Here is an 8,908-nt window from a genome sequence, read left to right on the forward strand (position 1 = left end):
TCTCCCTGTTGGAGTCTGAGTCATGTAGCCCCGACTCTGACTCAGCAGTCAGCAGACGTTCTATAGGTAGTCTTCTGTTCTCTGTAGTTCATATAAGCCTTCATTGCTGCAACTAATTAAAGATGCAAACAGCCATACTGTCTCTCACTCCACCCGTATCTTCTCCTTCATGTGACATCAATTTCTATGACTGTACTGTTACCTTTTCAATATAAAGTGTGAGGGAAATATAAAGTGTTAGGGAAATATAAAGTCTTAGGGAAAACATAAGAACGGATTAAAAAGAAATATATGAAAAAAAGAAAAAAAAAGACTATTTGTTTTAGCTAATCATTGAAGCTGTTTGCTTCTTGCCTCTATCAATGTTACTGTATGTGGCATGGTATAGAGCGCAGAGTTATAATCCACATACATGTATTTCTCCTCCATTTGTGTTTTGTAGCAGCAACGTGGAAGAGATGGGGGGGTGAGAATGTTGAGAATGCCCTAAAATGATTGATGTCTCACTCTTTTTGAAACTCTCTTGCTAACAACATGGCTTCATGTGCAGCGACTCACTGTACTGTACGCTTCAGAGTTCTGGGCACTGAGGGAAAACAAAACAAAAATGCTTGTTTTCTTTCATGTCTCATAGGAACTCAGACAGAGAAGGATGCTATTTCTCATGCCTGCCTTGTAGACATGGGCTTTGGTCAAAAGTAGTGCACTATAACGGAAAGAGTGTGACATTTGGGACGAAGCTCAGTAGGTGTGCTCTTCAGCCACGTCTTCCCTCCTCCCTCCACTGCCCACTCAGAGGTGGCCGGTGGCTGGCTCAGCTGGAAGATGATTGGCTTAGTTAGAGGATCGCTTGATGACACACTGACGATGTATACAGCACGCCCTCCTGGTGGATTATGGCCGCGTTACTGGCTGACTACATTGCAGACACACCCATGTCAGATCTCACAACACCTGGATAGGTGTTTAACACATCAGCAAACAACATCATATGATACAGCAGCAATCTGATGCCCGACTGTACAGTCGATGGCCTGGCACACAACCATTGGTTGTTGCAACGCAATGTCTGCAATGTAGTCGGCCTGGAACGCGACCATTCTGTTTTGGGGAGGGTAAGGAAAGCCCCATGATTGATATTTAGTTCCATTAAGAAATCCACAGCCTTTTGTACGTCTGTTTTATTATATAGCAAGTAGTCTAAACTGAATTATAATCTACAAGTCATTTAAGATAATGTGATAATTTGTTTATTTTGGAGCACTCTGACTCTCAATGCATTTTATGATCAATGTAGATATCAACAATAAAATACACAGTGTATATCTCTACTGGTGATAAGAATCATTTCAAATGACCAACATCGAAAGCAAATATCTGTAGTGAGCCTTTCATTGTACTTTACCCTCATGGTATTGGGAGGGAGAAAATGCCTTTTTGACTAAAGTTGGCTATTAAGTTTACTGAGAGAAACGATGTACACAACTGACATTGCCTTGTACATAATGGGTTAAAGCATATTTTCCAGTAAAGTGTTCTGTTGAAATTAAGACCGGTGTGCCTGTTTTTCTTTTCAATCGCGTCTTGTCATTTCATTAAAGCGAGTATTAACGGCGTTGTGCTGAAGAGCCATATTTCAGAGTGCTGAAGCTGGGTTCTTTGATCCTGAAAGGACATCTCCTACTCCGCTCACACTCCGCTCCTAAGAGAAATGACAACTTCCAGTGACCCCGTGTCTTGTCCATAGCAGGGTCGGTGAACTGGTCAATTTAACATATTTGAGGGATTTGCTTCGAACTGACGACGCGCTACGCAGGCTGCACACTCCACAAAGAAATGGGAGTCTACAGAGGCTAGCATTGATTTAGATTAGGAGGCTATAACTTTATAAATGAAAGGGAGAAGAAGAGTGAGGGGTTGCTTCAACAAAATGACTTTTATGTTGGATATTTTCAGAGAAAACTGACCGTGCCTTGCAGTATCATTTCATCTGTTGGGCTGAGGATGTGTACTCCTTTGACGAACATTGGCGTTATGACGTTACACTCTGTTTGCCCCCTCTGAACTAGGCTACGATAGAACAAGAGGGATAGACTGACATTGGACGAAAACAAGCTCTAGTATGAAGCCTACTTTAGAGGACTATCTTTTCAGGAGCTTACAGACAGAAAGATAAGGGGACGGATGCAGTGATTGAGTATTTATTCAGGTTTTCTGCTCATTTCAGGTCCCTTATCTCTCTGTACCAGAGACACGTTTATCCCACGTCCACCCCTCCACCTGAGTGATCAATTCTTTGTACCCCCATCTTTCTCTCTCTCTCTCTCCCTCTCTCTCCCTCTCTTTCTCTCTATTTCTCTCTCTCTGTCTGTCATATAATCACATCCCAAGGATTCATGTCTGTTGCAGTGTAAAGACAAAAACGAAAATCTGTAGAATGCCTGCCTGCCTGGGGGGAGAAATTGGAATTCTGAAGAACAGCAGATGGGAGGGGTCAGATAACATTTTCTGGGCTTGTCTGATGATGTTTTGCTAAAAAGTTTTTTGCAGGGAATGATGCTGTCTCAGATGATATCTGATCCACAATTTATAGTCCCTAAATTTGAATCCTCGCTGGTCATCTACCATCTGGGGTAAGGGTAGTCTCGGAAAACGCAGAACAAATATATTGCGTAATTGCATCAGATGTTCGATTAAGGACTGGATTCAATCCGTGTCGTGGAAGTACTGCGGAAGATCCTTGTTAAAAAGTAAATGTAATTTCCGGTTGAGCCGACGTATGCAGCGGTTACCGTGATTGAAGTCTCAGCGAATGCAGGAACGTTGCCTTTACATTTAAATTGAGCTGTAATGAGTATCTTCGCGATACGGATTGAATCCAGACCTAAATTCTGAAATTCTGAAATAAACAATACTAGAACTAGTAACGTAAGCAGGACGGGAGCTCCACCCCCCTTTCTTTGCAATTTATGGGCAAGTTTATGAAATCCAAAAGATGCGAAATCATGATTTGTCCAAATCTTTGCACGAGAACAAAGTTCCTCGTTAGTCGTCGCATCCCACAGTCTGTTGACAGTCTCTATGATACATTCCTATATCCTGGTTCAACTCAAACCCTAGCCTTAACCACAACCCTATAACCCTAGCTTCATGTCCACATCCCAGTTCAACCTTAACCCTAGCCTCAACCACAACCCTCCATAACCCAAACTATAGCTCCAACCCTAATTCTAATCCCGTCACCACCACCAAATAGGGGCTCACCCGCCTCCGAATTCTCAATTTATCTCCCTGTCACAAAACTAAAATAATCACTGGAGAATGTTCCTTCATACAGAAGTGAATCTTAGACCATCTCTCAAAAGTTGAAAGGGCTGAAAAGGAGACAGGAGGAGCGAGGACAGAAGATAAGCTCCAGTGACGTCCTGTCAGAAACTCTCCTGTCCTCCATGTAGGTGGTGGGGGATCTGAGGCAGCAGCTGGTGAAAGTGAACAACGTGGTGAGGCAATAAATCTCTTTGTGGATTGTTGCTCCAGCATGGGCATGGCATTTTGGAAAGAATTTACATAATTTTTCTTGTTTTATTTTTATTTAGATGTATTTGGGTACATCTTCCCATTCTAAATAAACTAATATGGTTTCTTAATGACTTAAAGCTTATTAGCGTACACATAATATGTTCCCCCTGTTGACGATGCTCATTATATACAGTTGAAGTCGGAAGTTTACATACACTTAGGTTGGAATCATTAAAACTCGTTTTTCAACCACTCCACACATTTCTTGTTAACAAACTATAGTTTAGGCAAGTCGGTTAGGACATCTACTTTGTGCATCACACAAGTAATCTAATCCTAGTAAATATTCCCTGTTTTAGGTAAGTTAGGATCACCACTTTATTTTAAGAATGTGAAATGTCAGAATAATAGTAGAGTGAATGATTTATTTCAGCTTTTATTTCTTTCATCACATTCCCAGTGGGTCAGAAGTTTACATACACTCAATTAGTATTTGGTAGCATTGCTTTTAAATTGTTTAACTTGGGTCAAATGTTTCGGGTAGCCACAAGCTTCCACAAGCTTCCCACAATAAGTTGGGTAAATTTTTGCCCATTCCTCTTGACAGAGTTGGTGTAACTGAGTCAAGTTTGTAGGCCTCCTTGCTCGCACACGCTTTTTCAGTTCTGCCCACAAATTCCCTATAGGATTGAGGTCAGGGCTTTGTGATGGCCACTCCAATACCTTGACTTTGTTGGCCATTTTGCCATAACTTTGAAAGTATGCTTGGAGTTATTGTGCATTTGGAAGACCCATTTGCGACCAAGCTTTAACTTCCTGACTGATATCTTGCTTTAATATATCCACATATTTTTCCACCCTCATGATGCCATCTATTTTTGATGTGGACCAGTCCCTCCTGCAGCAAAGCACCCCCACAACATGATGCTGCCACCCCCGTGCTTCACGGTTGGGATGGTGTTCTTCGGCTTGCAAACATCCCTCTTTTTCCTCCAAACATAACAATGGTAATTATGGCCAAACAGTTCTATTTTTGTTTCATCAGACCAGAGGACATTTATCCAAAAAGTACGATCTTTGTCCTCATGTGCAGTTGGAAACCATAGTCTGGCTTTTTTAAATGACGGTTTTGGAGCAGTGGCTTCTTTCTTGCTGAACGGCCTTTCAGGTTATGTCGATATAGGACTCCTTTTACTGTGGATATAGATAATTTTGTACCTGTTTCCTCCAGCATCGTCACAAGGTCTTTTGCTGTTGTTCTGGGATTGATTTGCACTTTTTGCACCAAAGTATGTTAATCTCAAGGAGACAGAACGCGTCTCCTTCCTGAGTGGTATGACGGCTGTGTGGTCGCATGGTGTTTATATTTGCGTACTATTGTTTGTACAGATGAACATGGTACATTCAGGCATTTGGAAAACGCTCCCAAGGATGAACCAGACTTGTGGAGGTCTACAATTTGTTTTCTGAGGTCTTGGCTGATTTCTTTAGATTTTCCCATGATGTCAATCAAAGAGGCACTGAGTTTGAAGGTAGGCATTGAAATACATTCACAGGTACACCTACAATTGACTCAAATGATGTCAATTAGCCTATCAGAAGCTTCTAAAGCCATGACATCATTTTCTGGAATTTTCCAAGCTGTTTGAAGGCACGGTCAACTTAGTGTATGTAAACTTCTGACCCACTGGAATTGTGATACAGTGAATAATAAGTGAAATAATCTGTCTGTAAGCAATTGTTGGAAAAATGGCATGTGTCATGCACAAAGTAGATGTCCTATCCGACTTGCCAAAACAATAGTTTGTTTACAAGAAATTTGTGGAGTGGTTTAAAAACGAGTTTTAATGACTCCAACCTATGTGTATGTAAACTTCCGACTTCAACTGTTCATGCCAAATGGATAGGCTACCCTCACGTATCTGAAATGACATGATCAATTGATGTTTATTGAAAAGCATGCAGTAACTTGCTGTATAACTGATGATAGAGCTAAATGTGGAAATGTGTATTTCTGATTATGCTCTTCATGAAGTGATGATATTAAAACAAAATAGTTCAAACATTTATTTAACAATCCCTTGAAAACGGCAAGTAGTTGTCAATCGTTTTAGCGGAGCTGGGGGTTTCCTTGCTCCCCAGCAGCCAAATCGTACACAATGCACTGCATTGTGACGCATAAATACTTTTGTTCACTGTCTAGCATTAAAGTTAATAGATAAATATCTCTGAATCCCCATGTCACTACACAACACCAATGGGACAACCCAATTTGCTAGCCCTCTGTAGTTTATACAAAGTGTACAAATACAAACATATAAAGGCCTAACGTGTTTTGTTATTAAATAACAGCTCAATAAAACATGAAAATGTATTATATGTCATGTTTTTGTAATTTTCAAGTGTTTTTACATGGTGCCAAGGGCATTTACCACCACTATTCAAGAATGACCCGCATACACATTCTAGTTGATTGTTAAACGTCCAGGTTGATGCCAGATAGGTACATGTACCAACTACCAAGTAAGTATATCGTAAATCAGACAGTAATGGAAATAATCAGGAGAGTTTTCTCTGGCAATAGGTCATTATCAATAAAACATCCCAATAGGGAGCGGAGCGTTCGATTTGACTGCTCGGGGGCATATTGACGTGATCTGTTATTAGCTAGCTAGCCAATTTGATGTCAATCAATGTAGCCTTTATGTCTGTCAGCAGCAATCGTGATTGGACACTTAAAAACAATGTTGACAAGGGGATGTTAGCTAACTAGGTACCACTATACACTCACGGGCCAGTTTATTAGGTACACCGATCTAGTACCCACCCCTTTGCCTTCAGAACAACCTGAATTCTTCGGGGCATTCTACAAGGAGTCGGAAACATCCCACAGGGATGTTGGGCCATGCTGACGCGATGGTATCTAGCCGTTGCTGCAGATTGGACGGCGGTACATGCATGCTGCGAACAGCCCCTTCCATCTCATCCCAAAGATAATCTATTGGGTTGAAGTCTGGGGATTGCGCATGATACTCAAGTAAACTAAATTCACTGTCATGTTCCAGGCGATGTTTTTCCAATGTTGGTCATCGCGTGCCCACTGGAGCAGCTTCTTCTTGTTTTTAGCTGATAGGAGTGTGAGGGGAACGGCACCTCCGTACCTTCAGGCTCTGATCAGGCCCTACACCCAAACAAGGGCACTGCGTTCATCCACCTCTGGCATGCTGGCCCCCCTACCTCTGCGGAAGCACAGTTCCCACTCAGCCCAGTCAAAACTGTTCGCTGCTCTGGCACCCCAATGGTGCTCCCCCCCCCCCCCCCAAAAAAAAAAAAAAAGATATACAGATGTACTATTCTAAAGTGGTTGTTCCACTGGATATCTTAAGGTGAATGCACCAATTTGTAAGTCGCTCTGGATAAGAGCGTCTGCTAAATGACGTAAATGTAAAATGTAAATGTAAATGAGTGGAACGTGTAGTCGTCTGCTGGTCATCTGCTCCCATCCGCGACAAGGACAGATGATTTGTGCATTCCGAGATGTCGTTCTGCACACCACTGTTGTACTGCACCGTTATTTGTCTGTTTGTGGCCTGGCTGTTAGCTTGCACAATTCTTGCCGTTCTCCTTCGACCTCTCATCAATGAGCTGTTTTTGCCCACAGGACTGCTGCTGACTGGATGTTTTTTGTTTGTCGCACCATTCTCGGTAAATGCTAGACACTGTCGTGCTGGAAAAGCCGAGGAGGCTGGCCGTTTCTGAGATACTGGATCCGGCGCGCCTGTCACCAACGATCATACCACGCTCAACGGTGCCTAGGTCCATTCTAACGTTCTATCGAACAGTAACTGAATGCCTCGATGCCTGTCTGCCTGCTTTATATAATAAGCCACGGCCACGTGACTCACTGTCTATAGGAGCGATCAATTTTTGTGAATGAGGTGGTGTACCTTATAAACTAGCCGCTGAGTGTATGTTTATTCAACTATACAACGTTTCTATCAGTAGCTTGCAATGTAAACATTACCAGCTAACAGTACGTGGGCAAACGCGCCCTTCTGCTGCTTGACAGGCAGAGCCCACAAAGGATGGGAAATAACCTAAACCACTCAGGTATAGTTCATTTGGTTTTATATCACTCAAATGTCCAGTTAATGGTGGCCAATATTGAGAGATATTGTCAGGCTACCCTCACGTATCTGAAGTGACATGATCAATTGATGTTTACTGGTCATGAACAGCATGCAGTGACTGCTGTATAACTCTGATGATAGAGCGACTGTAAATGTGCGCAATTGTTTTGCATGGTATAATCAGAAATGTGTATTTCTGACTTATGCTTTTCGAGAGGTGATGATATTACAACCAAATAGTTAACATTTATTTAACAATCCCTTGAAAACGGCACGCAGTTGTCACTGATTTCAGCGGAGCTGGGGGTCTCCATTCGAACGCTCTGCACCTTATTGTGACGTTTTATTGATTTAACAACCTATTGTTGGCTACCTGTGATTCTCATCAGTAGGCCTAATGATTATGTCACATTAGGCCATTATTGACAGGGTGTCTGCTGGGTGAAGATAAGGAGGAATTGATCTTTTTTAATATCCTCTCTCCTTCTCTTACTCGGTTTCTCTCCCTCCCTCCCTCCCTCCCTCCCTCCCTCCCTCCCTCCCTCCCTCCCTCCCTCCCTCTCTCTCTCTCTCTCTTTCCCTCTCTCTCTCTCCCCCTGACTTTTCACTGGGTTGAACTCAGAAATAGAGAATCGTCTAGAGCATAGCGTGTTCCGGTGAGTGTGTGCGTCTGCGTGTGTGCCTGCCAGTGTATGTACCACCTACTGTTCACAGGTGTTATTGAGATGACTGAGCGTAATGATAAGGCAGAGCAATTAACCAACCAGAACACACAGAAATAGTCATTTGGAACGAGCCATCTGCAGTGGCAAGCTGTCTGTTTCTTTTAGGTCAGTTTACAATGCCAAATGCTAGCTGTAACATATGAATCAGCTCAAAATAATGTACCCAATGCTTCCGTTACCTTGTGGTGTGTACAACACAAGGTCTCAGTCACTGTGGATGGAGGAGCTACGGCTGCCTACTGTTGATGCACTATTGAGTGTACACTGGAGATGGAAAGTTAGGCCTTTCCGGAGAATATACGTTTGTTTCAGTAGAAAATACTTCAGTTTCGTAAGTTGTGAAACAAAGACTTTTGTGTATATACACAGAGTGTACAAAATGGTAGGAACACCTTTCCATGACAGACTGACCAGGGGAATCCAGGTTTAAGCTACGGTATGATCCCTAATTGATGTAACTTGTTAAATCCACTTCAGTCAGTGTAGATGAAGGGGAGTGGGCAGGTTAAAGAAGGATTTTTAAGCCTTGAGACA

Source organism: Salmo salar, chromosome 11 (assembly GCF_965601325.2).
Source record: "Salmo salar chromosome 11, fSalSal1, whole genome shotgun sequence".
Taxonomy (NCBI): domain Eukaryota; kingdom Metazoa; phylum Chordata; class Actinopteri; order Salmoniformes; family Salmonidae; genus Salmo; species Salmo salar.